This window comes from Pinus tabuliformis, chromosome 2_1, assembly GCF_031772625.1.
Source record: "Pinus tabuliformis cultivar Carrire ecotype Pingquan chromosome 2_1, CPIR1, whole genome shotgun sequence".
Lineage (NCBI taxonomy): Eukaryota > Viridiplantae > Streptophyta > Pinopsida > Pinales > Pinaceae > Pinus > Pinus tabuliformis.
In genome coordinates this window covers 694583798-694610374 of record NC_142299.1, presented here as the reverse complement: position 1 = coordinate 694610374, position 26577 = coordinate 694583798, and positions in this window count along the sequence as shown.

Below are 26577 nucleotides of genomic sequence, written 5' to 3'. Positions count from 1 at the left end.
CCCATCATTTCATAACCCTCCTACGCTCGTATCATTCCATTCACGCTATTTCATTTCCACAGTTCCCTTATTCCGCTGTGCTCACTACGCTGCTACCTTAGCCATACTCTGTTTTACTCCTTCCTCTCTGCTAATTTTGATTACCAGTGAAAGTATGTTACGACTGTTACATTAGAGCCGTAAATCTACTGTGTTAAGGCCACTGTTGAAGCCGTGTAACCTTTTTTCCAAAAGTTTTAGAACAGAGCCGTAGAGCCAATGGGTAAACTCTTAAGGGCAGAACCAGAGGGTTCAAAATTTCTGGAGGGATATCCTCAAGTTAAAGAAGCGTTGCAAAAAGAAAACTGGCTCCAATGCATCCAGAAATTTAGAGGTTACCACAAAGAGGTTACAAAGGCCTTTGCACGGTCTTTTAGAGACAAAGACAATCAATTGGAGGTAGGGGATCTAAAGTTTACAGTCACTGAGAGCAGCATAGCACAAGCCACTTCACTCCCACAAACTGGAGAAAGATGGTTTAAAAACCGGTCAGTACAAGATCAACAGTGGAAGCAAATTTTAAAGAATCCAGGTATGGATACCAGCATTTTTACAAAAGGGATTCCTGTTACTTATGTCAAGGAAGAATGGACAACTTTACTTTTATTAGTGCAAAAATTCTTTACTTGTGAGGGAAGGTTTGGAGTTTTATATGTTTACCATGCCAAAGTCATGATGCATTTCTTAGGAGATGATATTAACCTTCCATATTTTCTACTCTCAAGTCTTAGAAAAATGTGTTCAATTGTCCAAAGGAACCCAAGAAACATTGAACCACATCTATATCATCATGGTCTTGTTAAGATGCTAGTTGAAGAACAGTTGAAATCAAAAAGAGACACATGGGAGAGATTTCTTATAAGAAATCATTTTCAAGAAATAGGGGAAACTTCTGGTGGTTCACCTCAAGTACCTAAAAGGAGTAGGAGAAAAAGAGGAGAGGGAATTAACCCAGAAATTGTTGCCCAAGCAGAAACTACTGTTCCTGAAACCACTGTCCTTGAAACAACTGTCCAAGAAGAAACTGTCCAAGAACAGATTGAAGAAGAAACTGATGTACATCATTCTGAACAGGAAATTGACCCTGGACTTACTGAAGTTAATGACCAAACAGCCCAAGGAATCATCACAGAAACCCTTTCAGAACTTGCCCAAGAAGTTGCTCAAAAGAGAAAAGAAAGTAGGAAGAGACAAAAGAAAGATAAAGGCAAAGCTGTAGTCCAAGAAACTTACCTTACTCCTGAAAATTCCAGCGAAGAAGACACTCAGCCCTTAGCACAAAGAATGGCCAAACTCCATGAGACTGCCCTTTCCAAGAAGGTGGAAAAACAAAAGCAAAAGGCACAAAAAGAAAAACAGAGCATCACCACCGTGAGAAGGAGCAGAAGGATACAAGATAAAGTGGGGGCCACAAAGGGTAAAAAGTCACTCATCATTGACTTGAGCACACCTGAAAAGGTTGCTACAAGACTTGACTTTGAGAAAAGCCCTCCACACGCTGAGTATGTTGAGACTAGTCCTCCACGTGAGGAAAGTCCTTTTGAGCATGAACCTGAATCTGAACATGGATCCGAATTTGAGCATGAGCCTAGTCCAAAGAAGTCACCAGAGATTGACCCAGATCAGCAAAAATTTTATAATTACCTAGAGACGTTAAAACAAGTTGCTGCTGGTCCAAGCACTATTCTACCTTTGGAGCAGCAAGTTCATTCACTCAAACAGGAAATTTTTGAGCTTGAAGTTTTAAATCGCCATATCATACAAGAGAATGAAAAATTGAAGGAGCAAGCTAAAGTGGATAAGATGGTTCACGATAATACCATGCTTCATCTGGGCCTGTGGCAAAGGAAAAACAAAAAGCTAAAGAAGAAATGCAGAAAGCTAAATAGAGCCTTGGTTAATCTAAAGTTCAAATGCTTGTTGAGGAAACCAAGAGTCAATGTGGCCACACAGAGGAAGAAGAGAAGACTAGATGTCTTAACAGAGGCATCTCAGCAGGTGGATTAAACAGTGTTTTTGATTGCATGAGGACATGAAATACCCTCGTAGTGGGGGTATGTAGAGCCTCTAACTTGCACCTAATCATCCATTATTACCTACAGTTTTTCCTCACTTATCTCTCTCTTTTGCCTCATTTTCCTTGTAAACCTACCCAGATCATTACATTAGATGTCTTTAAGCATGATCAAGTGAACTTTGCTAATGTGTGACTGTTTTGTTTAGATTTTGACATATTTACAGAGATTTCGCAGCTGTCTGGCAATTCCGCAGCCATTCAGCGATTCCGCAGCCATCTGGTGATCCCGCAGCCTTTTTGTTAATCTCAAGGTTCCACGTGTCATTTTGCAAAACGAACCACATGGGCACGTGGGAATAAAGGTGCTCAAGGTTCCTGTGCTATTGGTTCGGTCAGCCACAACATCTACACCTCCGGTCAACGAGGGTCAAGCCACGGTCAACAAAGGCAGCTTAAACGGTGTTGCGTAAGCTGTTGGGTCACGTCAATGCAAATGGTGATTTGTCCGTGTTACGCAGGTTGTGGGAGACATAATCCAACTCTGGATTCAATTCCCATGATGACCAAAACCTCCAGCTCATCCACGAGGCTCATTACGTGTTGTTGAACCTTTAATACGCATGACAGATTAGTTAAATTTCTGTTTTTAGCTTTACGCATTAGGTAATCTTTCAGATGCCTATAAAAACTAGCGTCTGCGTACGCTTAATGTTACTTTTTAGTTGCTGTGTTTTATGTACTCGTTATAATTCTAGTGCATTTTCAAAACTCTGTTTTAATAGTGCTGTTCTAGCACTCTTGACTGTACTTTTCTGCATATGGAGTAATAGAAGACAGTGCTGTTCTGAAGTTTTCAAACTCTTGAGTCTTCTTTGGGTTTTATGGATGGAGGGCCCCCGTTCATGACAGCCCTTGTATAGTATTTTATGTTCATAATCTTGCTATTTCCTTATTTTCCATTTAGCACTTTCCTTTTATTTGAAACATGTACAGCTTGATTTACCTTCATTATCATTTCATTTGCAGCCTTTACTTTGACTGATCAGATTTGTTTTTCTGCAGGTTTTTAACCGGGATTGTGTGTGTGTTTGTGTATTTGCTTTATATCTAGTGGTAGTTTCAGTTGTCATATTCATAGTGCTGCCTTTTTCTCTGTTTTCTAGTTTAGCTTTTAGTTTAGTTTCTCAAGTTGTATGCTAACTGATTAATGGTCTCTTTATCATAAACTGTTTATCTTTAAGAGAGCAGAATACTAATGAATTACAACTTGTTTTGAAGTAGTCTTGGCTTATATCACTAACTCTTTTTCCACTTGTTACACATAACAATGTATGTTGGAAGCAGAATGATGGAGAAAGGCACAGTGGTGTTATAATTTGTCATTTAGAGCTTTATCATTTCTTAGACTTATCTTTAGCTACTTCCTAATCGTGTTTTACACAGTACTATGTGTTAGAAGCAGAGAGTTAGGAAGAGATAAACATTATCATTGGTCTTTGAAGTGATTTTCTTATCTTTTTATTTGCAGCAACATGAGTAGTGACTAATGCCATTAGAAAGTGGTTCTTTGCTTTCAGTTCATTTCAAGTTATTTATTTCCTTTAAAGTTTTTCCTTTGCAAATTCAGCAGGTAGTCAGAAACCACCAATCACACACCCTCACTCATCTAGAATTCACCTTACACACACCATCACTCATCTGTTTATAAAATCATCACTCCATCTTAGGAAGATAAATTAACCACAAACAACACCCCAAACGACAAAAAGACTCTAAGAGGTTGCTTAAGTACATATAGTACACCTTCACTTCATCAGCTTACGAGCCCCGGGTTGACAAGTAATGACATCAATTTAGGAACACTAAATTGACTAAACAGAGAGTTCTATGGACTTTTTTCAGATGGAATACTGTCAGGGGACTGGACTGGGGTGTCTTCCTCTAAGTCTATAAAATGGGCCTCTTTTGATTTCACCTTCTTCACCTTACCTCAGAGTCTAGATCTCCTCCTCAAGTTTTGAAGCTTATGGTTTCTTCTTTTGTGTCCTTTTCCCTCTTTCCTTTCTCCTTGTTTTTCTTGATTTGCTCCTTGATCTTGGTTAGTCTTTTAGAGAGCAGTTGTTCATCTTCTTGAGGTGATGAAGGTTCAGGAATGTCCTTATTGATTTCTTCAACCCTTTCTTTCATTTTTCTCTTTTTTTTGGTCTGCACCTTAACCTATGGTTTAAGAGCTATCTCTGCATCATCTTTTTGTGAGGAAATTTTAATGCTGATATTTCTTTGTCTACTTCTTTTAACATGACTTCCCTTAGATAAATCTGAAGCATCTTGGAAGAAATTCCTTACCAACACGTCTTCCCATGTATCCCCTACACTTCTCAAATGAAATTCAACTAAAATCTTTACTAATCCATGATGATATAGAGTTGTTTCTATTGATTCAACTTTCTTTTGAACATTTTTAGCCATTCTTCTTAGACTATTCAGAAGGAAAAAGGGAAGATTGAGTGTTCCATTCTGTAGAAAATTCATTAACAAATGTATATGATAAACATACATAGACCCAAACATTCCTTCACATGTAATTAATTTTTTCAGTATTAACAACATGCTACTCCATTTGTTTTTCAGTGCTGAAATTGGAATCCCTTTTCTAAATAATGTAACATCCATACCTGGGTTTTTAAGAATCACTTTCCAAGATTCATCGTGAAACTCTTTGTTTTTAAATAATCTTTCTCCTAGTCCTGGGAGTTCTATTGATTCTTCTATGAAGAATTCGATGACTGCAAATTTGATATCCCCTATTTCCACTTCCATGCCATCAAATGACCTTGCAAAGGATTTAGTGATTTCCTTGTGGTAGCCATCAAATTTTTCAATAAAACACAACCACCCAGCCTTTTGTAACATCCCCTTGAGCTGTGGATACCCCTCCATGTATTTTACCCCTACGGGCTCAGTTCTAACAATAAGCCCCATATCCTCTGTTCTCGGTTACCCTTCAAAATTACTCTCACTGTCTAAGAAATGGAATGACTGCGTATATGGAAATAAGAAGACTGTGTATACAAAAATAGGAAGACTGTGTATACGAAAATAGGAAGACTGTGTATATGGAATGATTGTGTATATGGAAATGGAGTGACTGGGTATATGAAAATAGAACGGCTATCGATATAGAAATAGAATGACTGTATGGTTGCGTGAATATGAGAGAAAAACTTAAGAATTGGCATGTAATAAATAAACATTCAGGGTTTGAGAGTCGTAGATAAGTAGGTCACGTCATTAATCTAACCATTAACAGGTGTAGCTATGGAGGATAGGTTAAGGACAAGTTATGAAGTTTTAAATGGATATCAGTTATAAAGGAATCATTGGACTGTTTGTCATTGAAGGCAGAGGATATGGCAGAGACATCGTGGTGGTAAAATCACATGATGGTTAATTAAGGAAACATGTGATCATACAAGTTATACAAGCTTATGTTTTCAAATTACTTTTTGAAATAATTTTTTGTATTTACCTTTGGAACTTTTACCTTTCGCTTGCTAATATTTTGATGTTTGATCCATAGGTACTCTAGGCATTATTGGTCTTCAAAGTTTATTTTTCTTTAATTACCTACATACATGATTTTATTATGAAATGCTTGGACTGATAAACAAATTGTTGCTGCAGAATCAGATTAGCTGTAGAACAGGATCAACTGCGGAACAAAATTAGCTGCGGAATGTGAAAACAGCTGCAAAACGTGAAACAGAGAGTGAAATATGGCTTATGAATGAATGAAATGGAAATGGTTGTGTAAGTGAAAATAAGACAAGATGATAAATGAAAATGGAGATGAAAGAAATACTGGAAAAGGAAAAATTTATTGGTGAAATATGGAAATGGAATGAAGTGAAACTATAAAAGTAAAACAGAGTGAAGTGAGATGAGATAATGAATTTTACAGAATGCAGAGTGACTGTGGCTTTTTGTCACCACTTATTATAGAAAGGAAATGGAAAATATAGGGTGTCAAAAACTTTTGATTTTCACCCTGTATTTTCTGTATAAGCATGCCAATCAATGATTGGTTTTCAACCTTATACAATTTATTTATTTATTTATCTATTTATTTATTTTATTTATTTCTTAGATAGGAAAAATAAAGACTAAGTTGGTGGAGAAGAAGGATTCTTCTTCACTAACTTCATTTCAAAATTGTTCTGGAAGATCTTGATGAACTCCTCCTTTGAAATTGGTTTTTGATATATCTTCAATCTATGACCATTCACAAGAAGAGGAGTTTGACTTTCATCTATTGTTCTGATCCTCATTGCTCCATTACTAAAGAATTTTTCAATCTCATATGGCCCAAGCCAATGAGTTTGAAACTTCCCTTGAAAATCTTTAAACTTTGAATCAAATAACAGTGCCCAATCTCCTTCTTGAAACCTCTTTTCCTTGATGTATTTATCATGCCATTTAGCCCTTTGTTGTTGGACTATACCAGTCCTTTGAACTTCCTCTTACCTAATTTCATCAAGTTCATTTAATTGCTCCAGTCTATGCTTTTGAGCTTCTGATAAATCCAATCCCAACTGGACTACCATCTTGAAAGTTCTGATTTGGAACTCTATAGGGAATAGGACTTGTTTTCCATAAACAAGTTCATAAGGTGTATGTCTCGTTGTGTTCCTCCATGTAGTTCTATAGGCCCATAAGGCTTCAAGAAGCTTTTCTGCCCAATCTATTCTATTTATATGCACAATCTTGGTGAGGATTCCTTCAATCACCTTATTTGTAGACTCCACTGGACCATTTTCTTATGGATGATAGGGAGTAGATTTCCTATGCTTGATTTTGTACTCCTCCACAAGCCTTTCCACCATACTGCATGTGAATTGAGATCCCTGATCTGTGAAAATTTCTCTTGGGACACGAAAATGAGTGAAGATATCCTCAAAAAGAAAATTAACTACAGACTTTTCATTAGCAAAAGGTAATACTTTTGCTTCTACCCATTTGGTGACATAATAAATGCATACCAATATATACTTTTTCCGCTTAGATGGAGGATTAATTGGTCCAATAAAGTCTAAAGCCCATTTTTCAAAGGGTTTAATAAGTACCTAAGTTTGTAATGGCATTTCATTTGAGGGAGTAGGTTTCCCTACCCTTTGGTAGCTGAGAATTAATTGGTCCAATAAAGTCTAAAGCCCATTTTTCAAAGGGTTCAATAAGTACCTAAGTTTGTAATGGCATTTCATTTGAGGGAGTAGGTTTCCCTACCCTTTGGTAGCTGTCACACCTTCTGACATATTGTTTAGCATCTTTGAAGATGGATGACCAATAATATTCTAAAGAAAGGATTTTATAGGTCGTACTCTTGTTATCAAAGTGTCCATCACATGGCTCATCATGACATGCTTTGAGAATATCAGACATTTCATCTTCCCTGACACACCTTCTGATCATAAGTTCTGACCCTGTTTTATACAATTCGTTAGTGATCCATGAATATCTTGCACTTTCTTGAATAATCTTTCTTTTCTCAATAGGAAACAAATGTGAAGGTAACTTCCCTGTAACCAAGTAATTAGCAACATCTGAAAACCAAGGAGTTTGAGTAGTTATTGCAAAAAGATATTCATCAGGAAACTTATCTTCAACCGAAGAGTCTTCTTTAATATTTTGAATCCTAGACAAGAAATCAACAACTTTGTTTTGTTTTCTAGGTCTATGTAGCATAGTAATGTTGAATTCTTGCAAAATTAAAAGCCATCTTGTAACTCTACCATTAGTAATAGGTTTATCCATCAAATATCTAATTGTATAGTGATCTGTATGAACAAAGGTTCATAGCCTGTTATATAGTGTTTGAACTTATTAATTGCATGAACAACAACTAAAAATTCATTTTAAGTCACAATATAATTCAACTTAGTGAGAGTCAAATTCTTACTTGTATAGTAAATGGCATAAGGAATCAAATCTTTTTGTCCCAATACAGCTCCCAGAGCTGTATCTAAAGCATCTGTGGAAATATGGAAAGGAAGTTTCCAATTTGGACCTCTTAAAATAGGTGCTTCAAAAAATTTTGCTCTCAAGGTTTCAAATGCTAGTTGGCTATCAGGATTCCAACTGAATTCACAATATTTTGTAAGCAATTTGAAGAGTGGAGATGCTATTTTAGTGAATTTTTCTATAAACCTTCTATAGTATCTGGTAAATCCTAGAAAACTTCTAACATCCTTTTGGCAATTTGCAATTGATAACTAAGAGATGACTTCAACTTTAGATTTGTCAACTTTAATCCCATCTCCGGAAATGTGATGTCCTAAAACAACACCTTCTGTAAACATCATAAAAAAAATTTCATGGCTTAGTGAAAGGTTTGTTTCTTTACATATTTTAAGAACTTTTTCCAATTTTTCTAAAGCTTATTCAAATGTGTTTCCATAGACTGTAAAATCATCCATATATACCTCTACACAATCATGTATTAGATCAGAAAAAATTCCTAGTACTGCTCTTTGGAATTTTGCAGGAGAATTACATAACCCAAAAGGAAGTATTTGGTAGGCAAAAGTTCCCCATGGACAAGTAAATGTGGTTTTATCCTGATCCTCAGGTGCTACCTGAATTTGATTGTAACCAATAAAACCATCCAAGAATGAGAAATACTTCTTACCTTCTAATGTATCTAACACTTGATCTATAAAGGGCAAAGGAAAATGATCTTTAACTGTTGCTTTATTCAATTCTCAGTAATCAATGTACACCCTCCATTTACCATTCTTTTTAGGCACAATTACCAAAGGAGAAACCCATTGGCTATCTAAAATTGGGTAAATGAAGTTTACATTTAGTAATTTTTGGAGCTCTTCTTTTACAATTTCCCTAAGATTTGGATTCATCCTTCTCTGAGGTTGTCTAAGTGATCTACTCTTTTCCTCAATATAGATATGATGGATACAAGTCTTAGGATCAATGCCTTTCATGTCAGTATATTCCCATGCAAATGTAGCAGAATATTTTTGTAATGTTTTGGTTAGCTCTTCTTGTTGTAGTTTCTCCAAGTTTTTGTTTATGTTCAATGTCCTACCTAGAAAAATTTCAATTGTAGAGCTACCAAACTCTTCCATAGAATAGAGAGACATCTACCTAGATGACAAGTATTCAACATTAGATTTTTCTTGAAATTGTGCATGATCATATTCTGAAGATGTTTCAAAATTTTCCAATGTATTCAAAATTTGACTATCTTCACTAATTTTTGATATAGTAAAGAGAGGTTGAATATCATCCTCATCATCAATCCATTCCTTGTCATCTATTTCTATGATTTATTTTGCTATAGGATACAGAGTAAATTTCCTTGTTGAATTTCCATCAGAAATGTACATGTCACGAGATCTACAACTAATAAAAGCATCAGTTTTGGCTAGCCAAGGTCTTTCTAATATGAGTGGGTGTCCTCCTAGATTATTCTTGGGAGTTAGAATCATGAAATCAGCAGGATATTCCCAAGAATATAAGGATACTAAAATGTCTTCTAGCACACCATCTGGTTTGATTACTGAGCTATCTACAAGTTGCAGTAAGGTAGGTGTGTAAATAAGATTAGAAAGTTTAAGTTGCTCCATAGTTTGTCTACTCATGAAGTTTATTGTTGCCCCTAAGTCAATCAATGTATTTGGAATTTCAATTCCATTTATACGTGTCTTGACAATTGGACTCCCTGGATCCACATATTTTTGTATGGCAATTTTCCCATCATTATGTCTGTTATTTTTCCTACCAGGTGAATTCTTTTTGTTTCTTTTGCTTTTCTCCCTAGTCTTTTTATGCTCAACTCCTTTATTGTTTTAGCTAGAATTCTAATTTCTCTAATGGCTTGTAGCAAAGGAATTTTGATACAGACATTCGTCAATTCAGCTAGAAAATCATAATTGGGCAACAAGATATATTTTTCTACCCCTCTATCAATTTGTAGTCTCTCAGGAAAAGGAGGTGTAGAAGTAGATGCTAGTTGCTCAATGATAGGAGTTGTGTTCACTGGTTCCTTTTGTTTTTCTTTTTCAATGTTTTGGGTTTGGAAAGATGTTTCCTCAAAACTTTTATTGACTTTTAGATAATATTCCTCAGAAGTTTCTTGTTCTTGAATAATTACAGAAGGTCTTTCCTTTTCTAATATCCTACCAGATCTTAGTTGAACATCATTAATATCTAGAGGAGTAATCATGTAAGTTGGAAATTTATGTCCTTCTACCATGTAAGGATTTTGAGGGTTTTTATTGTTGGGGTTTGGTAATGGTTGGGTAGGTAGCTGATTTGGTTTTTGCTGAAATGGCAGCAAGAGTTGAGGATTTTGACTTTGTTATGGGGGTTGTTGTAGAAATGGCAATGAAAGTTGAGGGTTTTGATTTTGAAGTTGTGGATGTTGATTTTGTGGGGGAGGATGAAGGATATTGATAATATTGAGAAAATATCCCATAAAGATTTTGTACCCCTTATGCCCACGGTTGAGATTGATATTGAAATTGAGGTTGAGGCCAAGGTTTCTCCCAAGAATTCCAGTTCGGTGGGGGTTGAAGATACATTTTATTGTTAAATACCTGATTTTGTGGCCCCAAACAAGGTTTCTTGCAACAAAACAAAGAGAGACTGCAAAATTTGGGACTGTTTCCTCTTGAAAGACAACCTTAAGACCTGGGGATTGAAGGAAAACCCTTGGTTTCATGGCTTTTTGAAAATATCATACAAGTTTCTATAATTTTTGCATCTAAAGTGCAATCCCTTAGAGCATGTTTCTTTCTGCATTTCGGACAAAAAATGGCTAAAGCATCAGCCTCTATTTTCTGCTTGTTTTGAATTTTAAGGGTGTCTAGTTGCTCACTAAGGCTCCCTAGAATGTCAGTTTTAAACTCATCAAGCATATTGCCAATTTCTGCCCTGCTTAGAGAACCAATTGTAGATTTGTTTGCTCTAACAAGAGAAGGATCTCTCGTCCCTTTCCCTATTGTAGATTTCCCTCTTGAGATATGAACACACAGCTTCCTATATCACTCAATGGAAGTTGAGAGATATCTCCCTTCCCCATCATGTTAAGGATATCTATCCACTCATCTCTAATGGCCTTTAACAAAAGAGCTTTCAAATTTTCTTCATCTAAATTGTTCATCTTTTCTCTTTTAAAATTATAGTTGAATCTTTCAATCAAATCTTCTAAGTTTTCATCCTCTCTTTGCATCATTTTGAACACCTCATCTTTATGATTAGTAGGCATGCAATAATCCAAGTATCTATCCAAAAATGCCTTTTTCATGTCATTCCATGTTCTAATGGATTGAGTGACTAACCCCATGAACCATTTCAAATAAGCTCCTTTCAATGTTGAAGGAAACAATTTAAGTTTTTGAGAATCTTCTATATCATCATAAGTTATGCACAAGACTTCAAACTCAATCAAAAATGTTTCAGGGTCGTCACTTCTCAACCAATAGAAGTTTGGGAGGACAGATGGTGAGATATTTTTCACTGTGGTATGTGTTTCCTCATCCACTATAGGGAATCCAAAAGAGTTATCTACTTCCCTATTTCCTCTGCCTCCTCCATTATTACCTCTACCTCCTCCATTATCTCCTCTACTTCTCCCTCTATCCCCTCCACCAAACAGTGAGAATTCTCAATCTTGTTCTTCTTCTGCCATTATAGTTTCTTCAAAGTCAGTATAGGGTTCAACCTGCAAGGTTATTCCCTCCCCCTATGGTTCTTCTATTAATGGACTATGGGAGAGAGTTTCTACTTCTTCTTCCTCACCAGGTATTCCAAATTCTTCAACTACAATAGGCTCTCCTGTGGAGGTGAAAAAGGTTATCCCTGCTATTGGAGATTCGAAATTTTTCTCTCCTAGGACTGTCTTGGTAGATGAAGTAGGAGATTCTTCTGATTGGGTTTCTACCCCTTGAATTCCAGGAATCCTATGGCTGGGAGTATGAGTCTGGGATGGAGGTGTGTCTTTCCTTACTCTTGGTGGAGTAGGTGGTGTTGTAGGAATCGAACTTCTGCCCCTAGCTATAAATCTACCCCTAGAGTCTCTTTCTCTATGCATGTCATTGTTTTTATTTTTTATTTTTTTTGAATGTAAGAGATAAGGCTACCTAGTTACACTTCCCCGAAAATGGCACCAAAATGTTTGGTAAATTTAGTGTCCTAAATGGCACTACATAGATTATCAATCTGGGTATCGTAAACTGATGAAGTGTAGTGCACTACTTGTGCTAGATGTCCCTTCTTGCTTCATTGTTTTTTTGTTTTATGTTTTTTTGGGGGTTTTTGGTCCTTCAATCCCTAATGATTTACAATGCAACTAAAAAAATCTTAAATCTATCTTCTGTGAAGACTGCTAATAATCTAAAGAAATGAGAATTAAAAGAGCTTAAGTAAGATTTGGAAGCAAAGTTTAATCAAGAAATGAAAACAGAGTTTCTATTTCTGCTCTTATTATTATTTCCAAATCATGAACTAAAAAGTAAAAAGTAAAATTGCAACTACTATCTAATCAATTACAAAAACCAAACTAAATGAAATAATAAAACTATAAGTGAATTTTCAACTAATGTCTAATCTATTATGGAACCAAAACTAAATGAAATACTAAAAACTGAAAGTGAAATTGCAACTAATGTCTAATCAATTACAAAAACAAAACTAAATGAAATACTAAAACTAAAAGTGAATTTGCAACTAATGTCTAATCTATTATGGAAACAAAACTGAATGATATACTAAAAACTAAAAGTGAAATTGCAACTAATGTCTAATCAATTACAAAAACAAAACTAAATGAAATACTTGGTTACTCTGCCTCTCAATTTTGGGAGAAAAATCTCCTTGTGATGACATTTTGAGGAATTCTGTACTTCATTATTTTAAGAGAAAATAAATGTAAAAATGAAAAAAGGACTCATTGCATGAATGAAGTATTCAACCACTTAGTTTAAGATGATTTATCAACTAGAAAGGCTCTTCAAAAACATTCATTAACACCATGAGTTGAAAAACTAGTACTAAAATGGCAAGAACAGTAATGGCACTGATCAATCTGATTGAAAACTTAAAGTCTAGTGAAATACTAAATGAAACAAACTACATTACACTACTGCATTTCAACTTCTAACTACTGATAAAAACTTTAAAGAAATTTAAACAAAAAGAAACTATTCTGCACTGAAAGAAGCTATTCTGCATTAGTAAGAAAATGATAAAGATTGCATTATAAACAAGGTTAGTGTGAAAATGATTATGAACACTGTAAGCGGAAATGATGAATTTATAGTTTAGCTAGAAAAGACAAAACAAAATGAAATAAAACCTCAGTCAGCACAGGGGCCCTCTGCAACTAATCATGTTATGTGTGCTTAATCAATCTCTAAGAAACTCTTTCACGTATCCATAAAACATGTGGTCTTCATATTAAAACAGGAAAATGAGTTTTCCAAAATTTACAGAATAGTAAGTCTAAGCTTAATACATGAAGAAATTCGAACTCCTTCTGAGTTCTTTACATAGGTATTTATAAGAAAATTATGCAACTGTTTGTGGAGAAAAGTAAGCTACAACCAAAAACACGTAGAAGACAGGCACATGGAATTTTCTTCCTTAGCTACTGGAGACATAAATCCAAGATGATGGCTATTGGATTTGGTTGCACAGGTGGCTGTTGGAGTCCGTGGGTTTAGGAATTTGTTTCGGATAACGCTTCCCATCACTGTGAAATGTGTTGATTGTCCACAAAACAGAGTCTTGTTGCCTTCAGTCTCTACGTTTGACTTCTCCATTAACCAAAGTCTTGTACCATCTTCCTTGTCGATCGGGGCTAGGTGAATAGGACACAGTCCAGGTCACGATGATTTACAACCTTCCCATGTAGTTAGTTTCTCCTCCTGACACCTAGAACCTGTTAAAGCATGGAAGTAGTTGCGGAACAGCTGATTAGCTGGAGAATAGGCTACGTTATGTAGCTAAAAGAAAAAAAATTATTCAAATAGAAAAACATAAAAGCATAACATGTAAATCATTAACTGTCCTCCTTAAGGCAATATATTTTGGTCATTGCTGATAAGAATGCATTTTATTCATGAAAAACAAAGAAAAGGGATGAGAAGAGTTGCTAGGGAAAGATCAGTTTTGAGGCTCAACAGTAAGCTTGTGATGATGCCAGCAAAATATATGCAGGAGTAGGAAACCAACTCTATGTCTAACTAAATTATTTTTTATTCAATATATTATGCAAGGGAAGAGGCTCCTAATTTAGGAGGTCCTGGTTGTCCTTCCTACAGTATTATAGATTGAAAAGAAATCATTGATTACATAAAACCAGAAACTTGGAATAAAGACAAGAGAATGAATTTTAATTGTTGTTCAAATTCAAATAGAGAGAGAGACTAACTTAGTCCCTTGATTGTCCCCTCGTGTAATGATCCAAACTAAACTAAGATTCATTCATAAGCATAAGAAATGAAATAACTTGAAACTTAAAAGCAAAAGAATGAATTTCAATTATCATGCAAATCAAATAGAGAGAGAGCCTAACTTAGACCCTTGGTTGTCCGCTCATATGCTGATAAGATTTTAATTTAAAACCCATTCATCAATAAAAAAATAAATCCTAAAACATCTAGGAAATTAAATGAAATAAGATCTATTATGAAATAAAATGTTTCTTTGATCCTTATAGAGTGAGCTCAATTATCTTAAGAACAAAGTGACAAGCTATTCCATAAATTTATATACTACATTAACACAATTTATATCTAAAACTATAGAAAGAAAATTTATGTAAGTGAAGCTTTATTCTATTCCATCATAAGATGGATACATGCTCCAAGAGTCCTCCCCTTTGGAATGGAGGAGGTACTCCTATTTATACAAAAACTTAAGCAACTAACTCATTAATGGAGGTCCACTAATCCCTCCTAGTTCCACAAATCATTCATATGGTTACAACCAATATGAGACACATATTCCTTTATCCATGATTTTTCTCCATGAGATATGCTTGACCCCTATCCCAAATCTCCTTCAAATCTTCAAGAGAATTCGATTTTGAGTCTTGGAGGCTACATAAGAGTATCTTGGAACCTTCCAAATCACCTACACATGTCACCAAAATCATTCCACCTTTAGGTATAAGCAAATACATGTTATTTTTCTAACTTTTAATCATAAATTCACTTTAAATGCATAAAATAAATAACTTTGGAAAATGAAACTATGAACCCATATGGTAATGAAAGTATAATGATAATGTGATGAAATGAGGTGACAAAATGAGGATAAAGGTGACAATGGAGTGAAAATGTATGCTAATTTGGCGGCCCAACATACCCCCCAACTTAAGTTATTTCATTTCCTCATGCAATCTATTGCATTGATTTACTTTAATCATGATTTGATATTTGAATTGTCTTCCTTTTATATGAACTTTGGCTAATGTTAATTCTTATTTCATCTCCGCATAATCATTTGACAACTTTGTTCCTTTCACAAAGTGTCATTTTGAAAAATATTTGATTACAACATATTAATTTGGTTGGTTCTTGTGTGGCAACCAGATTTTATTAGTATTGGTTCTTGTGTAACAATACTTTTGTTATTTTTGTGTTGCATCAAAATACTTTGAAAACATTTAATCAATCATTCATTCTATGATCATCATTTGCAAAACATGTAACGTTTTGAATCATAATGCAATAGCAGTTGTTTGGAAAAGTATGTTGGTTAGGATGGCATGTGTATAAAGGACATATATGACATATGAAAGGTGATATATAGTTAAATTTGAATATGCGGTATGAACATGAATTCCCCTCCAACTAGAGATATGACAATGTGAAAAGGAAGTGAGGAACTTTCCAAAGTTACAATTTTAAGCATTTTAAGGAATTGCATGACTAAAAATTAGAAAACCACACACCTTCACTTACCCTCAATGTACATGAGTTGTGGACGTCGAAGAGTGTGGCTGTTGATGCTTTGGATCATGGAGTATGTAAACAAAGGAATTTGGATATTCTTCTATGTTCTTTTTGCTGATGACAAGAGTTGAATATTTATTGTTGTTATGACAAATTGATCTGCTGTAAACTTATGAAATGATGTAGTCTTCAATCATTACAACATCCAATGGTACAATTCTAATCATGAAAATAAATGTGTCAATTTCGAGCATGAATAGAAGTCATTGGATTACCAACCATTGATGCATGTCATTAACCAATGCGAGGCAACTCACCATTAATGTCACTGAGTGCCAGGGTAACTAAGTACATCTTGCGAAGGGCGAATAGATGAGTTGATGTCAAACCACTTGCAAGATCCAACGATCAAGGGACATTGATGTATTCCCATGATTACTGGCGAGAGGGCTTGTCATGAAGGCATACAAGCCTCAAGGTACTACTAAGGACTCTAGCCTTGAACCTAGATAATGTGCTGATGTCAATAGGCCAAGAATTATTAGAAGGGATGCCTTAAGGAATCCTCCATCATCTAACTTGAGCATGAAACAATAATTTTGAAGGATTATGGATGAGAAATTTTATAGTGGATCAAGGTTTATTTTGAAAAATGAAAAGGAAATGGAATGAATCAGCTTTGTATAGGAGCTGAATGTTTTTATTGATGGGTTACAGGTTAGTGAAAGTGAGGCAGGAAAATGACTGTGAAGGAAAATTTATTGACTGAAAAAGTGAGAATGCAATGAAGGTTTTATTTACTAAAAAGGAGGAAATGAGGAGAATGTTTTATTGATTGAAGAAGCATGGATGCAATGGAGACACTGACATCTGAAAGGCTTGCAAGTGATGGATCTTATCTGACATCTTGTGCTCATGCATTGATGTTTCATCTTTGTTGCTTCTTTGATCATTTTCTTGTGAAAGAAATGTGATCTTTGAGAGGCTTTTCAATGATTTAATAGATATTATGACATTCTCCCCTTGGCTTACCCAAAAGCATGTCCTCATGCTTGAAATGGGGTCTTTAAAAGACAATTTTCACTTGCAGTCATTTATTTATCTTCCTGGAACCTGCAAAAACTTAGTACTTTTTCTGCAATGAAATGTAAGTTTATCATAAGAGAGAGGTGATCAATCTCTCTATTTATGACATTTACAAAAAATGTTGGGACCTGACCCAGGTTCAGAGTTAATTAGCCAAACAAATCCCTGTACTGCTGGCCCTTTTGGCAACAGCCTGTGGAGCACAGACTGAGGTCTCACCCGAAGTAGTATGGGAGGGTGTTGGAACTAGGTTTATGCGCCCTTGAGATGTCTGAGAGGTTTGACTAGTCCAACTGTTTGTCCCCATGTGCAGGTCACTTCGTGCACTTCCCTGTTCCTCACACCCTGATATGCTGCCTTCATGTAGCCCTAACTAGGGGCTATGGAGGTTTTTCGCTACTAGATCAGTGCTCTAAGCTATTACCAGATATCTTACTTATACCAATTAAGTACCTTTGCATACTTGGATGTCTTATGTTATATTTATTTACACAAAACATTCATATGAGTTCGCAGCAAATAAACAGTATACTTGCAAATTATACCCAATCATACATTTAAACATGAAAATATATACAGAAATATGGTAAAAACCTCTTTATTGATTCTTCCAATGGTTATAGACTCGACCTGCCATGCACACTCAGCTATAGGGGTCTGCGCACTCATCTGTAAAGCCTTCTCCTACCTTATAACCCAAAGACACACTTTACACATTGACTCGATCACTTAGACTTCTCATTCTTTTCTTCTATTAGTTATTCTATGCTCTCTTATACACTTAGAGCCTTTCTCCATTTATACAATCCAACTGACATTACTTTACAAAAACGAGGGCAGATAACCCTGTGACTCTATTATGATTTCGCGCTCCGCACCCATAATTTGCAGAGATTTTACAAAAGGATTTGGTCAAAACTTGGGCTTTAAGCCCCAAAATATGCCTTGGGGGAAAATGGATTAGCTGAATCTACTAACAAAACATTAATGAAGGTCCTTAAGAAAACTATTGCAGAGAACCAGAAAGACTGGGATTCTAAATTAAAGTTTTCTCTATGGGCTGTCAGAGTGACTACAAGAAGGTCTATAGGCAAATCACCTTTTGCGTTAGTGTATGGAACTCAAGCTCTTTTCCCTAGTCAACTTGTGAAGCCTGTGATTGCAATGATTAAGGAGGCAAAAGAAGAAACCAATGCTCTGATAATAAGGATGCATAAGGTAGTGGAATTAAGTGAAAGCAAGGATAAGGTAAGAGACAATTTGATTATGTATCAATCAAAGATGAATGGTATTTTTGACAGAAAAGAAAAAGAGATGGATTTTAAAGTTGGAGACCTAGTAATAAGGTGGGATACTAGAAGAGAAGATAAGAGTAAGCATGGAAAGTTTGATCCTCTCTGGTATGGCCCATTCAGAATCATAGAAGCAAGGGAAAATAATACATTCTTGCTGGAGAATCTTGATGGTGAATCTTTACAGCTACCTATCAATGGACAGTACCTCAAACATTACTTCCAGTTCTGAAACACAAGCATCCTATCATTATGGATACCAGAGTTAATTCATTGTACAAATTCCATAGAATTTAAACTAGCTAAGAAATATGTGACTCCATGCCCAAGGTGAAGGCACTGATCTGTGGTTCTTAGTGCTTCTGTGGCAAAAGCATTATCCCCAGGTGGAGCCAGATGTTGTAGCATCCATTGTCATTTTAATTTTATTTTCAGTTTTATCGAAAAAATGAAAAAAATCAAATATTATGTTATAATGGAAATAAAGGAGAATGTGGAAATTTGAAAGAAATGATTTGTTTTATGACTATTGATGGATTTTGAACGCGAGGAACTCGGGAGAAGATCTAAACTGTCTGATCGATGGGAAACAAATCCAACGGTAATTGCGTGGATAACAAGTGTGAGGGTTAATTCAAAATCAGACGCGATAAATTATAAAATAGAGTTAAAACCTTAGTTGATCAGGGTCGTACGCTTGAAGAATGCAGATCCGATGGTAATTGCACGGTTAACAAGGACAATGTTTAATTCGGAAAATGGACGTGATGGTTTATAGAATGTGGTTTAATATGTTGAAGTCCAGATTAGTCACAGCCACTCATCAAGAAGCGTCGAGATCCGATGGATATCGCGTTGAAAAGTGCACGAAATTATAAATTTTGGACCCGAGAAATATTTAAATTGCAATTTTGTTTCCATATTGGGTCCGTGGGGAAGGAAAAGATCTGTGGAAAAGGTAGACGTGATCAGTTTACCAACTGGAGTCTAAATTCTTTTCAGTTCCGTGGTAAGCCACATTCTGCATAAATCAACCAATTCCGTTGTTTTAGCAGAATAACTAGAATTAGAGGCGTATGAACAAAAATTCAAAGGAACGGTGATTGGTTAGGTTTCTTTGTGTTTCTGCCAAATAAAGAACCCCTGATATATATGTGGGCCACAAGGGTTTCTTTATGTTTTAGCCAATCAGAACATTTTTTATACATACGTGTGCCCAAGTCCATGCACGGAGTTTTGTAAAGATGTAGTTTGTTGTGTTAAAACATTTTAGATATTATCAGGACATCTACAAGGTTATAGCTTGCAGAATAACACTCAAGCCACATACTCAAGCAACTAATTCGAACAGCTAGCAGGCATCACCTTCTAATTTCTGTTACTTCTTGTTATTTTTTTTCTTGAGGAGAATGAGGTGTCTTTTACCCTCCATGTAATATTCTGTAATGATTTTTACTTTAGACAATTAGGAGATAGATAAGTAGTTTGACAGTTTTGGTGATTACCAACTATTCCATAATGTATAAAAAGGGGGAAAATTATAGAAAATGGTTCAATTTTGAAGAACCTGGAGACGAGGCCACTGTATTCTTGATAAAAGTATTGATTAATGAAAGAATCAGAAGTTTTCCACACATTGTTGGGTATGAATTTGTAACTTCTCTGTTATGTGTCATCATATATCTTCCTTCCTTTAAGTATGGTAATGAAGCTGTGGGTTTTTGTTTACTTATGTAAATGAAGTTAAAAGTCCTTAAAAGAGCACTCCTATACTTAAGGTTCCTACCTTTGCAATTCTTCTAAGTTACAGATAGTAGTTTCTGTGTAAAACAACATATTGTATTTAATTTCCCTAAGTGTTACAGATAATAGTTTCTGTGTAAAACAACATATTGTCTCTCACTTCCCAAAACATTCTTCATTCAGCATTTATATGCAGCAATCCAATGGAATTCTAAGAATTTCATATCACCTAAGTATTGAGGGTTTAAAACCAGGTCTTTCAGGTCGTTCATTTGAGAATACAACATACAACTAAGTGACATAAACAATAAAAATTAATGTCTTAAGCACAATTTCTAAATAGTCAAGAAATTGGTTTCTTAAGGGACAACACTGGGTCAGGTCGCCCAACTCATTAGGCAGAGGCACCCACCCTGGGCCACCCTCTGCACAAACTTGCCGCACAAAGCAGTTCTACAACTCATCGCACCATTTGTCCTTCGCTCTCGACGTGTCAGCCTCCCCGACGCTTGTCCGCAGCTTGCCCAACACTCGGCACTTCACCTGCACCTCTTCATGCCTTACCGCAACCATAATTGCATACTTACCCGAGAAACTCATTGTTCGGCCCAGCTCACCCTATCGTGCAATGCACCCTCTGCGGGTCTCCCGCTGGGCAGATGTGCCCACCCCGTGCAGCGACGCCCTACCCGGTTTTCCTGTCGGGAAGGCGTGCCCAACCTGCAACTTCGAAACCTGAAGCTCTGCATTCTACTCCCTCGGCTCAATGCTTTGGTCTAGGGCCGCCTGCACCTCGACTAAATCCATTCGCCCACTACTTTGCTTGCCCCCCTTATCCTTGAACTTGCCCTTGAATGATTGAACTTCAAATTGATGCCTTCTCTCTTCCATGGAATTCTCTACTTATATGCCTCTCCAAGGATATAATGTGGGTCGGCCTGCCCAATCCGACCTCTCAATTTAGCCAACTCACCCACAATTTACATCGACTCACCCATGTCGCCAACCCACCGGGTCCACATGCCCAACTTCGTACCGTATAAGCTTACCTCTGCAAGGTATCCACACTTAGCCAAATTTTGGTTTTTCAACTCCCCATTGGCTCATCGTATCTCATGCCTCAAGCGCCTTTAACTGACTATCCCAACTTGTCCCAACACCAACTCATCCCATCATCACAACAAACGTCACAACTGACTCGCCCGCTCACCAACTCGACGCACTGGCTCACCGCTCACCAACTCTTCACACAGAAAATCTTCGCATTTAACCTAGGGCATGTCACCCCACTCTGTCACACACCAACCACCGACTCATGGGCTTGACATGATCCCCCGCTCTAAATGGTTGTCATCCTCGACAACTATGTCCACCAACCATCATCACAAAGTGCTACTAGCTCCAACACCCAAAGATGCTCATGCTACCTGCCTCCACTCCAATGTCACATAAACCATTAGTCTATGCCCTCATAAATAGGAAGTCTCCTTAATCCATGACTTCGATCATGCCATATATTGCAAACATCCCTGCAACATATATATCACAATTGTCTCCATCTTGTATCGTTCATCATTTAAATATCTGCACAATACTCCATCCAACGCAACATCTCAGTCAAAACCAAGACATCTATTGGACGTAAAATCGATGCACTACATGCCCCCATGTCATCGAACTGATTGGGTAGCTAATCCAACCGTAATGCTCAACCCATGAGAATGTACCTCCCCCATGCCACCTTTGGTTGTTTCTCATCATCCTGTCATAATCTCAATTCGATCAACTTGGATGAACCTCTGATATAGACCTCTATCATGCTGCTATCTTGGTGGTAGTCTTTCAACTCATCATAGGCAGGTGCGGCATCACCACCTGATTTCTTTTCAACAATACTTTCAAGTGTGGACTTCACCTAACATTCCATAGTTAGTTTATTTTTCACTTTCTAAGCATTAACATTCATAACACAGCGGAATCATTCATTTAATGTTATTTCATCATCATTGTCATTTAACACATATTCACAGTGGATACAATCTTTAATGGGAGGGGAAACTCCCTGAATATGAGTCTGCCTGCAATGATAATAATAATCTTACAAAATAAACAATTACAGTATTTGAAGAGGAACCCTAACTTCCTTCTTACAATTTCTATCAAAAATCATAGTTCAACCTACACCATTCAGCAGTGCCCGAACCACCTTTCAGTAGTGCCCGAACAACCGTTCAACAACACCCATCCTTGCCAAGTCAGGTTCCCCAACTCGTCGAGCAGAGGCACCCACCCTGGGCCACTGTCCTCACAAACGCATCGCACAAACCAATTCTGCAGCTCATCACACCATTCGGCCTTTGTTCTCGGCATGTCGCCCTTCCTAGTGCCTATCCGTAGCTTGCCCAACACTCGACACTTCACCCGCACCATTGAATGTCTTTCCACAAACGTAACCGTAGACTTACCTGCAGAAACTTATTGTTTGGCCCAGCTCACCCTGTCATGTAGCACACCCTCCATGGGTCACCCTCTAGGAAAACGTGCCCATCGTGTGCAGTGATGCTCTACCCAGTTCGCTCATCAGGCCAACGTGCCAAACCTATGCCTGCAAAACCCAAAACTTTGCATTCTGCTCCCTCAGCTTGGTGCTTCAGTCTAAAGCCTCTTGCACCTCGCCTAACTCTATTTTCCCATCGACTCATCGCACACCAACTTGTCATGTTTAACCGAGGGCACATCACCCCACTCTGTCACACCTCAACCACTGACTCGTGGGCTTGATATACTCTCCCACTCTAAATGGTTGTCGTCCTCGATAACACCCATCATACCACATCGCAAAGTTTCGCTACCTCCAACATCCAAAATGTCCATGGTGCCCACCTGTTCTCTGCCATCACACAAACAATAAAGGTTCATGTCTCCATGAAAAGGAAAGTATCGTCAATCCATGATCATCAACCACCTCCATTGTAATCTCCACTTTATGCATCACCATGGAAGGTTGGCCCCTCCAACTCAAGCTACATGCTATCACTGCAACATATCATGTCGACCCCATGCTATATCGTCATCGTGTGAACTACTACCATGATACTCCAACTCAATTCTAACATACCCTAGTACATTGCTAGCACCCATGAATCGAACTAGTTGGGTACCTAATCCAACTGTTGCGTCCAAACCATGAGAATGCACCTCCTCATGCCATCATCAGTCATTTCTCTTAGCATCCTGTCACAACATCAACTCGATCAAGAATCCATCTCCATCTCCATCAAAGTGTAAATAATTCATGCCCAGGTCCATGAAGTAATATCCATCTCATCTGCAATATGATGTCCATGATGTTTGGTGTCAATGTGCTACATGTCAATTAGCCACATCTATCCCAACATCATCATCCATATATGTCTAACATCCATCTCTTAAAAATGAAGAGAACGTCTCATCAAACAGACTCTCAATGTGCCACATCCAGGTCAATGAAGTAATCTTCATCACATTTGTAATGTGCCATCCCTCAAGTCTGCTAAAGAAACAAGTATACACCTATCTCATCATCCATGCACTTCCCATGGTTAGAAACCAATCAGCTCCCATGTATCAAAAGTGGTTAAGTCTCGTCTCAACCCATGCCCAAGTGTTGCCACCAAGGCATCATCATTAATGCAACTCCATCAACCCTAAAGTGTCTCGTCTTGATCCTCCAGATCAAGTCACTCTCCCAATTAACCCATAAATGTACTCAAAAGTATGCACCCCATACTGCATCAACGTCACTAACCTCAACCCCTCAATGCATCAAATCCTCCAAGTCCACTATAATATGAAGTCTCCAATGGCCACAAAAATATCATGTCATCATGATCTCCATGAATCATGTCCATCCAACATCTCAACAAGAAGACATGTCTCAGCCCCAAAGGTCACTGCAAGATGCCTCGACTCTCCATGTAGTATGGATACTCCATAGTCTACTCACAAAACCAATCATTCCATGGTCTTGTTGTACAAGAGTGCACAACATCCTTGTCGGTTCATTAGTAAAAGGTCTCCCTATCACATCAGCAAATCCATCCACACAACATCATTGCCTTGGCACTCCTCCTTGGATGCCCATAAGTGACATCTCTACTAGTCATCCTACATAATGTCCCTACATAAGACTTCCATGCTCCATCTCTCCATCCTGATATCCATGACTCAAGTTGCCCATGTTGTCCAAATAAGTAGACCCATCACAAAAATGGTCATCTTCATCCTAGTCTTCAATCAGGTTTAGTGAACTTGGTGATCCAAGTGGATCTCTAGACACTAGTGGCATGGAAAAGGCTCAAAATTCAAAGTGGTGTAAAGTCGATTAACTTGACATTAGATTGAAGTGCTTGTCGCCCTATTTCCAATGGTGTGAACGACACTCCAATCCGAGACCGGATGAGGAAGATAGAGGTAGTCAAATTTTTGGTTGACTTTTGCTCACTAGGCAGGCTTAATGGAGACACAATTTGGAAGCTTTCTAGCGGACAAAATCTAGCCAACTCTGACCGAATTCTGAGTGAAATTGTCACCTCATTAAATCGTCTCCTTCGGTCCAAATTCTGAATTTTTAAAAACGGCCATATGGTTATAACGAAAATAATAATAATAATAATAATAAATAATAAATAAAATAAAAATATAAAAATATAAAAAAAATATAAAAAAATAAAATAAAATAAAAATAAAAATAAATTAAAAAAAATATAAAAATAAAAATAAAAATAAAAAGAAAATAAAAATAAATAAATAAATAAAAATAAAAATAAAAATAAATAAATAATAATAAATTAAAATAATAATAATAATAATAAACGGGGTTGGCAGCCATGACCCTGCTACTCCCGGTACCCACCGGAACCACCTAATAGAAAAATTCAAAGAGTGGGGTGGGTGACCATGACCCCGCCACCCCAGAGCCCTCATACAACAACAATAAAATATGGTGGGGCGTGGGTTGTCAACCCCGTCGCCCCTCCAAACCTCTTACACATATGGTGGGGAATATGGGGGCACGGGCCACCAAAAACAGTGGAACCACCGCCCATAATTAAAATAATAAAACAATGTTGTGTTATTTCGGGAGGGGTGGGATTTGAACCCCCAACCCCCCCTCAAATAATTTCTAAATTTTACTAATCTGCCCATGAAACTCATTTAAAAACCCCTCATTTGTATAATGCGCCCAACAAAGGTACATGCATGATTTTCAAGACTGAGTTTTCATTTGCAGGTGGAACGATGAGCGAGAACAAAGGTAGGTGGAACCATGCTTGAGCCCAACTTTTAGAGGGGCCAAATTTTTCCAGTGTCCAAATTGGACAAACTTTATGTCGAATTTAGACCTCTCGGCAACATGAACCTACTAGCGGTGTCAAATTCTGCAACAGAGGCCTCGATTTTTCATCCACTCTTATATGCTATTGCAGGTGACAATATTCAATGTGCAAGCAAAAATTTTGATGGTGATCGATGCCACCAGATTTGATGGTAGAATAGGACAACAACAGAGCATCTTAGTATGCATGCATCCATGGTGCTGAGGTATATACAACATTATTGCAATATAGTTCCTTTTATGGCTTATGAGATGTGTTACAGTTCTCGCTCGATGTGGTGCGGAATCATCATTATGAGTTTGCATTGTGTTGATTTCATCCTTGTGCTTGATGTTTTAATGCGGGATCTTGTTTCCTGATGTGGATCATAGATGTATTTTTATGGATTTTATGTTATTTTGAGATCCCCATGTAACTTTTAAAAGGGGATTCTCTAAGTCATTAGATAGGAATATGTATTGGAGGCTTCCAGCCACTCCTACGTGAAGGCAGTTCATGTTGTGGAATGTGTTGGGGGTTTCCAGCCACTCCTACATGAGGGATTTTCCTTTATGACCATGATAATGTACATGTACATTTTCATCCTCTTTACCAACAGTTAATGCAATGGCCTAAACCATATCGACACCGAGGCCTGGAGATGTAGTCCCTCCTATACTAACTTCGTTATCAACGGCTTATGTTTTCATGTTTGCTAATGATTGTTATGTTCATCTTCTTTACCGCATGTAGATGTATTCATTTATGTTCTTTTAAAATGAAATTTAACACATCACAGAAGTAAAAGGTCTTGGAAGGGTCCTTTGTCACACCTGGACCCGGATCACTCAGTCATCAAAACCATATATCATCGATTCATATCACGTAAGTCCCTTCCATCATAGTTCCCGCACTAAAGGGTCCACCAAGAATGCCTCTTAGTCTTGTCCATGAAGAAGTCAACCCAAGTGTTTTGGGAAGTTTTAGTGTCTATGGATAAATGCCAAAACCCCTAGACTAGTAGCTAAGTCTAGAACAACAATGTAAAGCATTCTCTACTTTTTCTA